This window comes from Patella vulgata, chromosome 8, assembly GCF_932274485.2.
Source record: "Patella vulgata chromosome 8, xgPatVulg1.2, whole genome shotgun sequence".
Lineage (NCBI taxonomy): Eukaryota > Metazoa > Mollusca > Gastropoda > Patellidae > Patella > Patella vulgata.
This window is the reverse complement of record NC_065886.2, coordinates 44,830,557-44,847,210: the sequence shown is the minus strand read 5'-3', so window position 1 is coordinate 44,847,210 and position 16,654 is coordinate 44,830,557. Positions and strand designations below refer to the sequence as shown.

The 16,654-nt window shown below is 34.9% G+C and overlaps 2 long non-coding RNA genes across 3 annotated transcripts; one reads left to right on the top strand and one right to left on the bottom strand.

The window, feature by feature from the left end:
• The first annotated feature begins 153 nt into the window (after positions 1–153).
• LOC126830075 (uncharacterized) lies at positions 154–10,427 on the top strand. 2 transcript variants are annotated; one of them, XR_007683693.2, is made up of 7 exons: positions 154–466; positions 899–1,087; positions 1,212–1,487; positions 6,884–7,016; positions 7,951–8,083; positions 8,773–8,861; positions 9,303–10,427. It is a non-coding gene; the product is annotated as an uncharacterized LOC126830075 (long non-coding RNA). The 2 variants fall into 2 exon arrangements; XR_007683694.2 differs by lacking the exon at positions 154–466 and adding an exon at positions 515–745.
• Positions 2,787–4,077, bottom strand: LOC126830077 (uncharacterized). Its single transcript, XR_007683695.1, has 2 exons — positions 3,582–4,077; positions 2,787–3,073 (listed from the first exon to the last, which is right to left on the bottom strand). It is a non-coding gene; the product is annotated as an uncharacterized LOC126830077 (long non-coding RNA).
• Positions 10,428–16,654: the final 6,227 nt, after the last annotated feature.

The window sequence follows — 16,654 nt, the reverse complement described above, 5'->3', positions numbered from 1 at the left end:
TGTTCCGCTAATTCAGCAATCTTATGAATCTGTCTTAATTTTTCTGAAATCGTGCTTAATTATTATTAGCTAATCGGCGCTACACCGTTGTTCAAATACTTATAATTGCAAGAAACCCCCGACTAGGACCAGTAGGTAAGAATCTGTCTTGATTTTATAGTAATACCCGGTTGCAATTATTGGCCGCCATCTTTGATTTTTATAGACGTTCGGGCAAAAGGAGAAATGTATATCCAGACATGGACTATAGCTAGATACTAACTTTTGTGTTAGTTGTTTAGTTGAAATGTAATCTTATTTCTGTAAAAGAAAAAAACAACAACAAACAAATCAGCCTTTTTTTATATCAATGTCATCAATGTGTAGGCCTAATATTAGACTTTCAATGATTCACTAGTTTCTCTACAGTTTCGTTATTTTTTTTTCCAGTCATTGATGTTAGCATGTACTACACAAAGAAAAACAGGTAACAGAATTTAATTTCCTTTTAATATATTTTTTTAATAATGGCCAATAATTGTTATTGTATGTAACACGAAAAGTATTTATCTCTGTAGAGAGAGGGCGAGTAAATGGGGTTTAAAGTTCACTAAATTCACTTGACACAAACTATGCCATTCATTTCCTTGTATTAAATTGGTCGAATCAAGTAGGTCCATGCTATATATATGTCCTAGAATCAAGTAGGACAGGTAGTCTTCTTCCGCCCTTTTTCTGAACACTGTCTCATTCTATTGCCATCTGTGTATGTTGTGTTATATTAATTCTGCATAATTAACTCTAGTTAACCTAGTTAACTCTATAATAATAAATGAATTTAATATATAAATAAATAAATAAAATATAAATAAACCAATAATATATTTGTAGTTTAATATGTTTTATCTTATCATTACAGGCAAAGCATGAAGCCAAAGGAAATGTTTTTACCAAGGCATGTTCCTCAATAGCGGAGAGAGTTTTATCCAGTGTCGGTTCTGCAGAAGAACCCATTCATAGCAGACCACCCATTGCAGCACTTGTAAGGTCGCTATAAAGAACCCGACAGACTCTGCGACGAAAAGATCCCACTGACGTGTCGTCAAGCGTAAGTACTCATGCAATTAAATACCCATGTATATAAGAATTTATTAACATGTAATTAAGTGTACAATTTTATTTATTTATTAACATGTACTTAAATGTACTTTTTTATTTATTTTTTGTTTTAGCTTGACGAAGATTTCATCGATCATAGTGCACCGGGATTTTATCAAAAAAGAGTAAAAGTTGGGGAAAGGCGCCATCACATTTTTTGTACTGATAGACAGATGCAACTACTCGCACGCGCAAAAACTTGGTATATGGATGCAACTTTTCGGGTGGTGAACAAGCCATGGTCTCAGCTGTTTTCCATACACGCCTTCATTAAGACTGGAGAGACCACCCGACAGTTACCATTGGTGTTTTGTGTAATGTCGGGTAAAAGCCAAGACGACTATTATAAGGTAAATAGCACTTACTGATTGAATTACTATTAATAGTAAAAAAGGACTATTATTTGGGACCTTGAAATTGTCACAAATGGGTCGCACTAACATATTTGTTTCATCGGTGACACGTCTGGTGTCATGTGAATGCAACGACAACAGCCTGGTTGATTGATTTGTTGATTGGAGTTCAGATGTCTACATTAAAATCGACCACTTTCAGGTTGCCGTATTCACGGCCAGGCAAGACCGACTTGAAATTTCTAGAAATTTTTCTGGGGGAGACAGGCCCCAACAAATCCCCCGACGGTGCGTTTCACGACTTTGGCGCAAGACGGTGACCTTGAAGAGACGTCGAAAACCATTTAATAGACATAGTAAAAGTCATATCTTACGAGATTGTCGCTGGTCTTGTCAGAAAATGCTATTTTATATATGACCAGTTTGTGTTTGAAAAATTTAATTATTTATTCTCCCACCATTAAAGCACACTAATTACGAAATATCGCTCTCAGAAACTTCATGGTTTCTTTTGCAATTTGTTTGGGGTAAGACGTTATATAAATAATATCAATCTGTCTACCACACAAATTTAACAGATACAAATGCATGTTATTCCACAGGTAGACAGACAGGGCCTCCTTTGAAGGGACTCAGTGAAGGGAACGCGGTTGGTTTAGAGTTTGTCTGACCCCTTTGAATATTTGCGTCTCATCTCCAATGAAAACAATCATGTTGCTCTCATGCTGTTCTCAACCAGAATCAAACATATATCGTACCTGAGATTTGTTAGCATGTTCCACACAACCCAACATTTATCAGTACCGGGATTAAGGGTGTATATCTTTGTTTCTAACGCTTATTGGGAATACGCCACGGAAACTACAATAAAAACTTATTTACAAAAACATTCTAAAGAGGGAAAACTGACATATTTCAAGCTTTACTGTATTTAAAGAAATAATTTAAATCAGCCGGCTGAAACCCCGTCTCCGCTATTTGTTCAGTCATTCTTTAGGTATAGTGCCAGTTTCCACCGACAATGATATTGCAAACAAGTGTCCAATCTTTTAAAGCATACATTCCTACAAAATGTTTCTTTAGTCAAGTGAAACAATAAATACATAACTATGCGAGGGTGTGGTGAGTAAATTCGTGGTAACGTGAATAGGCTAATGTGACATAGAACAAGGTCACATTGATGTTGACAAATACGTAGGACGATATGAACATCAACTAAAAAGATATGTAATGTGATTCAGCTGCAAGGTGATATATGCATATATGCAGCATAGATAATTAAAACTTCTATTCAAGTTAAACCAACTGTATCTATTTATTTAAGTCTTACGTCGAGCTGAATACATTTTATGATTTATTTTCATCTATTGGTGGTTAACAGTGTGTAACTAAAAACTAAAATTGGATCTTATTATTGCCAATGATATAATGTACATGTAATAGCAAGTGTATATATATTTTTTGTTCAGTCTGTACACAGTAACATATCTGAGAACCATATTATTATCATTTCTGCCCAAGGCTCCCTGTGCCTTATAGTTAGCAGTGATACAAGGCAATTACCAATTTTCCATGTTCTTGGCCTGAAGAAATAAAATAATAAAAGTCAAGTTTTTATTATTATGCAAGTGGAAAAATACAATTATTCATAGTATGATTTGAATAAATACAACTGATTTGAAGTTGGAATTATTATTTGTCTAAGATGACTGGGCATTTACAAATTGAAATAGCTACTCTTCAATAAGAAAATACCGGTACATGAATATTTTTCCCAATTCACCTGGATTTTATTGTAGGTCTTTGCACGTGAAATAGCTTTATTTAACGTCCGCTACCACCGAAGTGATATTGCAGAAAATTAACAAATTCGGATTCCCTTTTAAAGGAAATTGACTGCACTATTGCTGGATTGTATTATATAGGTCATGTCAGTTTTTTTCAAAATGGCGCCCAGAACACAAAACAAACATTGCAATTCAGGGCTGACTGGTGTCGAGGCTGTATCCTAAGAATGATTTTTTGAATATTTAATCACACAGAAACACAAGTATGCACATGCAGTTATGATATAATATTAAATTAGCTTACCTCAAATACCTCGAAATATACTGTTTGGTCAGTTTGTCCGCCCGCCATATTTCTATTAGTCACACATCCTTCGGCCAATTAAAATGGACGTATATTTTGTTTTAACCGAAACGAAAAATTTGCGTTATAAATAGTAAACGAGCTTGATTGACAGACCACTGCTAATGTTTTTTCGTGAAACGGTATAACACACGGCCGCCATTCTCGATGATTGACAACTCACATTTTTCCTCATCCACCAAAGAACCGTTAGGTTTCTTTGAACATACTGTAATAACATTGGGATTATCAGTTAATCAGCTTTAATTATCCCGCTTTGATCGTTGCCATTTCTTATATTTTCCACAAAAAAACTTTGCCTTGTACGCACTAATTTATCAATTGGTATTGCCATCTACGACAAGCATGTCAACGTGCAGCTCACGGATTATCGTTAACAATTTCTAGGGGCTTGTAAAAAAAGATTGCATGTCGTGTAAATATTTATTTTGTTTTTTGTGTAGGTCATTGTGTAGGTCAGTTTTACTAACCACGTGTTTCATGTTAATAAATATTTTCTTTCGTGTTTTGTTTGAATTGGCCTATTTCTAATAAATTATCCCGAGTCCCAAACGTCGTTAACCTGAGTCCCAAACGACGTATACCGGAGTCCCAAATGTCGTGGTCATATTTTTTTTAGTCCCAAATGACGCGAGTCCCAAATGATGTGAGTCCCAAATGACATGTAATCAACCTAGAGTTGTTGTTAGTGTTTGTCGGATAGATCCTTTATACTTACTGGCGCTAGGTAATTTCGAGGCTAATATTGTTCAATTTTATTTGAATGATTTGCTTGCGCGTACCGTAGGAGTGTATTAGAAACAGTGTTTGCGCAGGTCCGAGAACGGCTGAAGAACATGAAAACACTTTCATGAGTCTCGAACATGAGAGAACGGTATCCATGGTAACAAGATGAATTAAATTCATACAATCTGTTACGATAACTTGTTTAGTATTTACTTCGCTATTAAGCATAATTTTGATAAATTATGACACCGTTTTACTCCTTTTCAATTCTTTGGATGACGATTACATCACCTTTTGATACGCTCTCGTCCGTAGGTTTGTCCATCGTCTACAGAACTGATTATTTTAAAATTGATATGTTGTTTATTTTAATGAGATGAATCCTATTTAATTTCAATAATTTCTGTTAGTTTCTTCTGGAGTTATGGCCCTTGTTTCACTTTGTGAAATTCATTTGAATCTTTTGAATTAGTGAAACGAAGACGTCTATTAAATTTCTGCGATTTCTGTGAATTATGTCTAGAGTTGTGGCCCTTGTTTCACTTTTTCGAACCTTGTGAACGCACGAACAACAAAATTATCATCCGATTTGTATGAAAATTGTATGCATTATTTAAATTAGTAAAACACAAAACAAAAAAATCTGTCAAATTTCAACAATTAAGGCCCTTGTTTCAGTTTGTAGAACCTTTGTAAACCCACAAACGACAAAAATTATAATCTTGTATGAAATTTTCTTGTAAATGCCCAAATTACCTACAAAAGAATGAATATGCGACAATCCCTGTTGACTGCGCAAACGATTAAACTGCTGTGGGCATATGTTTCGTTGCCCTGCAACCTAACTTACTTCATGTTATACTGGCCACATACTACATCCAATTTTCGAACGGTATTAAACTTCTAAATTAATAAATGCACCCATGATGCTGTTTTCTCAGCAGTTATCGATGCGTCGACCTTTGTAAACCCACAAACGACGAAAATTATAATCTTGTTTGAAATTTTCTTGTAAATGCCCACATTACCTACAAAAGAATGAATATGCGACAATCCCTGTTGACTGCGCAAACGATTAAACTGCTGTGGGCATACGTTTCGTTGCCTGGCAACCTAACTTACTTGATGTTATACTGGCCACATACTACATCTAATTTTCGAACGGTATTAAACTTTTAAATTAATAAATGCACCCATGATGCTGTTTTCTCAGCAGTTATCGATACGTCGACCATGTTTGTTCTCCCTCACACCAGCTATGAAGTAGTGTGGGATTTGAGAACGGGAATGTGTTCGTGAACGTTCTCTGCACCGGAACACTGTTTCGAATACACCCTAGGGGTATTTAGGAAAGGGAGGAAACCGGAGGACCCGGAGAAAACCCACAAGGCTGGACAGGCGACCCTATTCCTAGTCACATTCAAGTGGGGAATCACATAATAATGGCCTATTTCAAATAAGATATTTGCATATAAAGAAAGAAGGCTTACAGCCTCTTTCAAATGTGATATTTGCATATAAAGAAAGTACAAACTTAAATCGTCAGTGCTGGATAAACTAGCCAAAGGATTTGGCTGAATCAATTGGCGCTAAACTTCACCTAGTTTATCCACTGACATACGCCCGAATCAAACATGTTTGATATATTTGGCCGAATTGTATTTGAGTGGTGTGTCCGCTTCGCCGAAGCATTCGTCTGATTTTAGAATTCATTAGCCAATCACCACTCATTCATATCGAGTGGGTATCGCAAACTAGCAGTCGAACTGTGACACGGGTGCTACAGCCAACAAATTCAAACTACCATACTATCGGCTTAAATGCACGCCAATGGGACCTCAGGTTTTGTGTTCCATTGAAACGACTAGAAATGAAATGAAATGGGGTTTAACGTCCTACTGTTTTGCTCCGAACTGGGCTAATGAAGACAGGCATACTCCACACAGTGTGCTATGAGGGAAATTTTGCCCGGACAGCGGCACTGCGGTGTATCGAATTCCAACTGTCAAGGGATCTTTTACGTGCACGCCAACGTGTACACGGGACCTCGTTTTTTCATTTCATCCGAATGACTAGACAGCTGTCCTTGTCAGGCCCTCCGTCCTGCATCACTGACAAGGGGGAACCACGCCGGGAAATCTGGGTGAACTTTCTCGGCCAATGCAGGGATCGAACACCCGACCTCCAGGCTAGCGAGCCAGCGTCTTACCCACTTAGCCACCATGACGACTAGGCATGGAATCCATGCTGAAAAATTCAAATGAGCTTTCTCGGTCAACACTGGGAGCGAACCCGCAACCTCCCGGGTACCAAGCCAGTGCCTTACACACTAAACCACATGACTCTCTTCTAATTACTGTGACAGTCCAGTCACATGACAATCAAGGGTTATTAAAACAGATTTTCAAGGCTTGGGTAAGATCTTCGGGATTCAAATGGTTTTAGATATCACACAGTTTGTATATGGTAAGGTATCTTAAACAGTTTATTACATGTCACATATTCATATTTTTCAGTTTCCATATTAGATGCCATAGCAAATCAAAGATCATATAATAAAATAAGTCAAAAAACCCAAATATGGAAAAAGAAAAAGCTGAAGAAATGGTGATTTGAGCACCTATGCTTTCTCATAGGTGTTTTTGGAGGGTGAGTGTTCAATTCTAATAGAAAAGGTTGTTGTTATGGTATTTTAGAATCTCGCCATAATGTGTTTGGCACAATATATCCCGGTTGGAGCTGATGTGACATAAACCTCCATTTCATTTCATTGTTTTGAAATTTAAAATTCAGTTTAGTATAGTAAATTTGTACACGTACATGTATGTGCACAAACAGAATCTTACTTATGTCCAGATACATGTAGATATGACTGTCTCATCTGTGGGGGACCACGGTGGCCAAGTGGGTTAGACACTGGCTCGCATATTTTAAGGTCGCGGGTTTGCAGTAAGACATTGCAGTACGGAGGACTGGGCTAATGAAGTTGGGCATATGCCATACAGTGTGCTACGAGAGAAATTTTGCCGGGTACCGTGACCTTAAGGCCTTCTCTTGTATCAAATTCTAACTGCCAGGGGATCTTTTACATGCACACCAATGTGTACACGGGACCACGTTTTTTGTTCAATCTGAATGACTAGACAGCTGTCCTTGTCAGGCCCTCCGTCCTGCATCACTAACAAGAGGAAACCACGCCGGAAAATCTGGGTGAACTTTCTCGGCCAATGCAGGGATCGAACACCCGACCACCAGGCTAGCGAGCCAGCGTCTTACCCACTTAGCCACCATGACGACTAGAAAGGGAATCCATGCTGAAAAATCCAAATGAGCTTTCTCGGTCAACACTGGGAGCGAACCCGCAACCTCCCGGGTAGCAAGCCAGTTCCTTACACACTAAGCCACATGACTCTCTTTTAATTACTGTGACTCTCCAGTCACATGACAAACAAGGGTTATTAAAACAGATTTTCACGGTTTAGGTAAGATCTTCGGGATTAAAATGGTTTTAGATATCACACAGTTTGTATATGGTAAGGTATCTTAAACAGTTAATTACATGTCACATATTCATATTTTTCAGTTTCCATATTAGATGCCATAGCAAATCAAAGATCATATAATAAAATAAGTCAAAAAACCCAAATATGGGAAAAGAAAGAGCTGAAGAAATGGTGATTTGAGCACCTATGATTTCTCATAGGTGTTTTTGGAGGGTGAGTGTTCAATTCTAATAGAAAAGATTGTTGTTGTGGTATTTTAGAATCTCACCATAATGTGTTTGGCACAATATAGCCCGGTTGGAGCTGATGTGACATAAACCTCAATTTCATTTTTATATTTTGAAATTTAAAATTCAGTTTAGTATAGTAAAACTGTACACGTACATGTATGTGCACAGACAGAATCTTACTTATGTCCAGATACATGTAGATATGACTATCTCATCTGTGGGGACCCATGGTGACCAAGTGGGTTAGACACTGGTTTGCATATTTTAAGGTCGCGGGTTTGCAGTAAGACGATGCAGTACGGGGGGCCTTACAAGGACAGCTGTCTAGTCGTTCAGATTGAACAAAAAAACGTGGTCCCGTGTACACATTGGCGTGCATGTAAAAGAGCCCCTGGCAGTTAGAATTTGATACAAGAGTAGTCCTTAGGGTCACGGTACCCGGCAAAATTTCTCTCGTGGCACACTGTATGGCATATGCCCAACCTCATTAGCCCAGTCGAAGCTGAACAGTAGGACGCCAAACCCTATTTCATTTCATTTTTTTCATTTTGTCTCATCTGTGACAAAGCAAACCAACACATTACAATACAATTTAATTAAATTAAAACTTTCGTCTATTTAAATATTGAATCGATTTAAGTCAACTAAAACATAGTATGTTTTTTTTCTCAGTTAACTACATCAGAAAGATCAAGACAGTTGGAAATGGCTATTCATATTATGGAAACTTTTTCTCACAGAGCTTGATAATCAGGTAAAATGTAAGTAACATACATATTTGTATTTTTAATCATCAACTAGTTCTATACACTTGATTGGTAATCTAGTTATTCTTCTTGTGGCAATGCCTAGGACTCTCCTATTCAAGTCTTGGCATTCTTGATTTTTGACAATCACATCCATTGATTTTCTTCAAGTTGTGATAGACCCTATGTGTATTTTTACAGTAAATAGCAGTATAAAAATGGACAATATTTTACTTTTCAAATAGATTTTAATAGGTAATATCCAATTTGTTGTCGATGGAAATAAAATATGATAATCTGCCTGGGTCTGTTACTGGACAAGACACAATAAGTGTTACCCAAAGATGAAACAAAATAGAGACTCAGTCTCGATGTGGCAAAATAAATTGTTTATTTAAACATTGTGAACCATAAATAGTAAGAAAGTATTCTTATTGCCTACTTTTTATTTTTTAGGCTGGAAGATTATTTGATGTATGATAACAACAAGAGATCCCAAGCATCAATTTATTTTATAATTCTGGAAAAGAATGCATTTGACCCAATTTTTGAATATTTTTTTTTGTTTTTACTGTTAAATATTCATCCCAAACACAATTAGATTTTAATTCTCTACAGAAATTTATGTATAATATAGAATGTAAAGTGACATATAAATCACTTAGAATTTGGTCGGAAATCATAAAGTATTTAATAGGCATAGTCTAGAAACCAAATGTAGATCAAATATACCCAGAATTACAAAAAACCTTGACCTACATTAAGGTGACTTTCCCTTGCTTATGAAATGAAATAGGGTTTAATATCCTACTTTTCTGTGTTATTATGGTGATTCTGCCCTACAACCTACTCTTATATCAAATATTTCAACTGTCAAGGGTTGTTTAAAGGGAACCCAGGAGGGCCGAATGGTTAACACACGCACATTGGATCAGAAGGGTCTGTCATTGAGTCAGATAATTCAATTGTCAAGGGTTCTTTAAAGTAAACGCAGTGGGGGTAGTTTCAATTTTGGGCTTATACCCAATTATCCCTTGCCATGTCCTACACTACTGACGTGTGGGAACTATGTCGGAAAATCCAGTTGAAATTTCTCGGCCAATGCACTCACTCAACCACAGTGGCTCCTCCTTGCTTTTGACTTGTGATTATTTATATATATTTTGTACATATTATTTAATGTTTGCGATTTTCTCTGATATTTTTTTATTTTTCAATCCTGTAATCTTGATGCTTTGCTCCTTTTATGTACAAAATATTCATTTTGTTTGAGGAAAAGGTTCTACATCATTTTATTACTCCTGCAAAATAGTGCATTTTTCTTTTGTTAGTTTTCTGTGTATGCTAGTTATTTCTAGATGCCTCACAAATCACTTGTAATATGACTTTGTAGCACTTTTCAGTTTCTGAAAGTATTTCAATTTAGTGCATAATTAATCTAATTAGGGCTTGGTTTGGATGTTATTAAATTTAGATATATTTGAATTATATATTTTTGGGGTATGGGGTAGGGATCTTTCTTTTCTCAGTTCTTGTTTTCGGGTAAAGAAAAAATTAAATAGCTATTTTGTATTTTGTGATGTGGGGGGGGGGGGGGGGGCAAAGTATAACAAATTTTTTATTACTATTAGAATTATATCTCTGTTTTTTCTGTTAACATTTCAAATGATGTCTATTTAGTTTTGATTTGGTGGTGTTAATTTACTTTTTCCTATCATTTTATGAATAAATGATAATTTAACAAATAAAATTATTGTTACCTCATTTATCAAACTTTACAGGTTAAACAGAGCAAAAGGGGTGGGGGCTGCATGGGAAAGATTGCTAAATTGAGGGAAAATAAAACACAAGTTTTTGTTGGTGGTTATACACAAGTTTTTATGAAACCACACAAGTTTCAGAAATTTCAACACAAGTTTCAGAAATTTCAACACAAGTTTCAGAAATTTCAACACAAGTTTCAGAAATTTCAACACAAGTTTCGACACAAGTATTGTGTAGATTTTCACACAAGTTTCAACACAAATTTGTGTTGTTTGGTAAATTTTAACACAAGTCTTGTGTTGTTTCAACATTTTGTCAATGATCGACAATGCTTTCTCTGCTTGTGTGTGTATCGTTTGCTCTGCAACAAAACCCTCGTAACGCGCAATACTTTCATTCCCTCCCGACAACGGTTTTTCAAAAACCCATAAATACGTCTTCTGTATTTCCTTTCCTGAGTTGGATTTTACAGATTTGCTGCTACCATCAGCAAATATATCAATTAACCGCCAACCTTGTTTTAAATGATTTTTAAAATGGTTACTCCAATCGCATTCCAGGCGAACACTTTTACCGAAAGCTCCCTCGTTCATTTTTTGTATCACTGAGACTGGTTCAATGAGATAAACATACATTTCTGGATCAAGGAAGGTTGGTGTGTCGAAGAAGAAGTCCATCTGGAGAACTGAAATTACGATTACAATGTATATATAACACGGAGGTCAATTGATCAAGTGTCCTGACTCCGGCAGCAACTATCTTATCAATTTACATGATATCAACTTTATACTTGTAACTTGTGTGCCGAAACTGCCTCCAAAATCATGTCTTGTCTCCAACAGAATGGTCGATTTTAGCTATAATACTCTTAGGAGGACAGATGTTTTTGGGGTTTTTTTTCAAGTGCGATTTTCATAGTAGTCACTGGATGGGGGCAAAGTAAAAACAAAAACAACTTTTCTTCTATTCAAAGCACTCTCCCAACTTTCCCATTAAAAGACAATTTGGCATTTGTAGTATCGGACGGTTACAGATGCATTAGTATATAAATGGATTTGGTGTTCAATTTCTTTGTTTTAAATATCTATTTCAGAAGATGTGATGTAAAATGAAAACTTGGATGTGAACATATTGTGAAAATCTGCAGCATTCACTATTTTATAGACTATTATATTTGTACAAAAGATATATATATTCATGAACTGTTTAGACTCATTTGGCCATGTACTGAGATGAATGTACTTGTCATTTCATTTTATGTATTACTCGATTATTAAGGTAATATGTAGTCTAACACTATAAATATTGTTTTATCTTTAAACAGTAAAAAAATGCGTTTCCATATTTCTATTTTTCTTTTCACAATAAAGAAAAATTAGTATGACATGAGAATTTCATTTTAAAATACTAATGTTTCTTTATTTTGAAAAATAAAGGTAAATGTGGAAACGAATTTTATATATGACAGAGCAATATATATCGCGTAAGACTACCTAGACACTCAAGTGTTGACCCCCCCCCCCCCCCCAAAAAAAAAAAATACGTTCAGACCGATCTGAGTACAGTGCCTACTTCTAAGTTCTAAGAAAAGCCCATAAATCACTAAAGTTATCATTAAAAATCAGTTATTTGATAAAGGCACCCATATCATGTATACAGGATGTTATAAGACTGTATATTGTACTGCTAAATTCCACAGGTTGTCAGGGTTGACAATCGTGACTTCGTGTATTATCATGGCAATGATACTTGACAACAGGCTATTTCTTTTCAAACTTCAAACACTCAGAATTCTGTATTTTGACTGAAATGTTCAATATAATTCATTTTTCATTATCTATTATTAAATTTTTTTTAGCAAGAACAGTCAGCGCTTTTAACTAAATCTTACATCATGTATCTTTAAAAAAATACCCTATATTTTCTGTTTTCTCAAGTTCATATGAAGTCAAGCGTTCAGATCCTTGTTAACGGCCGAGAATGTATATATATCTTTAGGGTGAAACGTCGTTTTTTAAACGATTGGGTGTTGTATAATATTATAGATAAGAAATCGGTCATGTAAAGTTTGTTTTTATAGAGATATTTCGGCTGGAACAAATCACGTCTCACATTTCTACACACTATAAATAAAACATTGCTACTGTTCATTCATATTACTACATTCAGGTATCGGATTTCTAGGTTATATTATGGTTAAACAGGTGTGTGGGAATTTCCCAACTCCCCAACCGGTCTGAAAATAGAAACGCCCGATGTCAACAGGTGGCTGACGTATTCATTGAATTATCATTTAACGTCTGCACTGAGAATCGTGACTTGCAATATACCGTAAATCAAACATACGTTATTAGGCAACGAAACATACGTCCACGAACAGCTTTCCCAAATTCCATAAATATTTCCTTATCAATAGACATGATACAAAGTTTCGTCCTCATACAAAACAATAAATTTCCAAAATATTATAAAGATGCCATGATTGTGGCCCGAGTGTCGCGTTGACTGACAAGGGGGGTGCTGGATTGTCAGTCCAGAACGTCTCGAATTGACAGGAGTGCAATCGAGTGACGCGGAATTCACGCTTAAATTCGTCACGTAATTAAACTCTTTTTTTATATAAACATATTTTATTCACTATAAATGAATGGGAAATTGGGGAACGGGCAAAATGCCTATGTCAGACCCCTATCCCTATTTACAATACAAACTATATACTAATAATGAAAAGCAGTATATACAATATATACAACCCTTACTTAGTTGAATACACCTAAAGTATTATAGTATGTAATAATAATAATAATATTAATAGGTGTCACAGCTCCATTGCCCTCGTTGGAAGAAAGTCATTTTTTCCCGATTTGTAACCCTTTTTCAACTTAACGTCATACGGTGGCTATTTAATATTTTGTAATAATTTTTAAATATTTTGGAAGCCGATATCCTGTTCTTTTGTTTGATATAATTTTTATATATGTGTTCATTTTATTAATTTCATAAACGTAAGTTGAAAAACGTTAATTTCCCGTGTTTTGACGTTACGCTGAAAAATTTTGTCACGTTTTTAAACGAGGGTACCCCACTTCAAGTGCTCGGCGGGCGCACTTATTATTAATATTATTTTTTCATTCTAATATCATTAGAAAGATAAATGAACGATCTTTCAATTGGTCGGGGGTGCTTTGTTGGCATTTCGAAATACCATGCATTTTTTGCAAGTTGAACGCTTCAATTCACGCAATCTTTTTTTTAGGCGATTTGTCAATATAGCACCCCCGACCGATTGAAAGTTCGTTTTATTGTCGTTTTGATGCTATTAAAATCAACAAAATCGGAGCATGGCAAGTGCGCCCGCCAAGCAATTGAAAATGGTATACAATGAGAAATTTTGTCAAAAATAAATCGCGTAGTTCAGCCTTGTTATGACGTCATTTCAACACCAAAACTAAAATGTATTCCATGTTCCTTAGACTCATATTCGCGGTAAATTACGTCGAAAGGCAACTCCGATGTTTATTTATGAAGTAAGCGTTATGTTATATGAATAAAGGACTTGCCTGAAAATAAATAAGGATAGTTAATTCCATTTTTTTCACGCCTTTTGACTTTGCTGGGTTGACTGTTTACATCACGTGACTCATATTCGCGCGCTTTTATAACCATGTGACAGAATACAAATATAAAATCGAATGGAAATTTCCTATCGGCAACCACACGTCTTTACTTTTAACACCAAACATTTTTCAAGAATTGAACAATTCCGTAAAATTGACGAATGTTTCAATGCTCTGAAATCATAAATTCGCTGTTGACTGAATTATTCAAGCCCAATTTTAAAGCATTTCTGTGCACACGAATGGAAATGAAACCGGAAAAGATCCACACGGGTCTTGGTACTGACAGCAGGCGTGAGGAAGATAGTATAGGTACTACTGATAATTAGTACATCGATTTCTATCCACTTAAACGGATATTATACCCAAATATATAAAGTTGGACCAACTAGCTGAAATAATTTGAAAAATGGCTCAATTTGCAACATTTCGTTTGAGATGATGGAACCGACATAGATTATGAATTAGGTCAGTCATGTCAATACTAATTACTATCATCACTCAGTATTGATACGGATACCAAATTTTCGCAAAACGTTTTAGTTTTTACTAAATAATTTAGCATTATATAACAGTTGTCATACTAATTATTATAATTTTAATTCTTTTTTTTAGGAAAATATATTTAACACCTCGAGTATCACATATTTGTTGGCCAGTTAAACAATTGAATGAACCGACAAACCTAAGGCCTTAATTGGGCCTTGATTCGATATTTGTTTACATTGATTAAAATATACAAAAAAGGAAGCTGCTCAATGGGCTACATACCAATTTGAAGGAATAATATAAATATTCAAAAGTGAAGTAAAAACATAACAATTCTTTGAGTTAAATTGTTGCTTTTAGGCCTAGGCCTTTATAAACATGACTAGGCCTACCATAGCCTATCAGTAACTGAGTAACCTACTTTTACTCTTTAGTCTTTAGAGAATAATTTTTTATTGGTCAGTGTTATCTTCTGAGTAGAAAATATGTAAAAGCAGAATTCTAACAATAATGTAAGCAAGGAATGCTGAGAACAATGATAATGCAACAAGAGTTGTCCGTTTTTTAAAATTATGTGGTTGCTATGACAACCATCCAAAATCCTTAATAATTCACTAAAATTATATAATTCTTAATATTTTGTATTACATGGGCTATAAATATATGCTAAAAAGCTTTCTGCTACTGTACTTAAAATGTGGCGATCAATTGGTTTGTCATGGTAAACATCATTGAAAATGGAATAACATTGCCTTTTTTGGGGTGTTTGTTTTCGTTTTGATTGCTATAAAAACCAAATATTAAGTAATATACAAGAGTAAAGATAAGTAATTTTAAAAATTCACAAACATATTTACTTGTAAACAAAATTTCTCTTCAAGATCTTAATTCCTTTTATATTTTATTTATGTCTTAATAATGGCCAAAATGGACAACTAGCTACTGCAGAATGTTCTTCAAAAGGGAACCCCTTTCCAGCTCTTGGGAGAAGACATAAATATTTTCATTTTATTTATTTTTTAAAATCTTGCCCAATAGCTTCTGTTTTTAAAATAATACAATTATCAATATTGATGTCATGATTATTGGAAAATAATGCTTTTCGGAAAAAAATAAATGTGGTTGCTATGGTAACAGCCCAAACTCCTTCATATTTTTCTCAAACTTACACAATCCATATCATTTAATATTACATGGGTTTCAAATATTTTAAACTGCTTACTTTAAAATGTGGTGATGACCTTTTGGGTTATGGTAAGTAGCGTTGAAAATGGTCAAAAATTGCATTTTTTCCATTTTGGTTGCTATGACAACCAAAATTGATAATATATGGCGGATTGGAAATAAGTGATTTTAAAAATTCACAAACTTTTTGACATATTCCCATAATTTCACATGTGTATCTCCATTCCTTCCTATTTTATTAATGTCCCAAAAACGCCCCAAAAATAGGCAATTGTGTGCCGCGGAAAATTGTTCAAAAATGAACATATATTCAGCTCTTGAGAGAAGGCATATATATATTTTTACTCTTTTTTTTTTCGTTAATCATACTTGATAGCTACTGATTTTAAAATGCATAACAACCAGGTTCAAAATTTCAGATATAACATGCACAAGACCATTTTTGATGAAAAAAGTGACCAAAATCGCTCTGACAAAATGGAATTTTTGAGAAAACCTATGTATTTTGCAGTTACTGTGGAAATCGGTGTAATTATTACAAAAATGTGAAAATTGAAGCATAATTAGCCTTAAAGTTGTATTTCATGAATTAACATCTTCATTTTTAATAGGTTTGATATGAAATGAAATATGGCATCACAAAAAACACCAAAAATGGCTTTTTCAAAGTGTTGAAAAACCTTTCTTCCGCGAAAAGTCAAAAATCGCAACTTTGAGCCTCAATAAAAAAAAAAGTTTTCATCCGATTTTGAA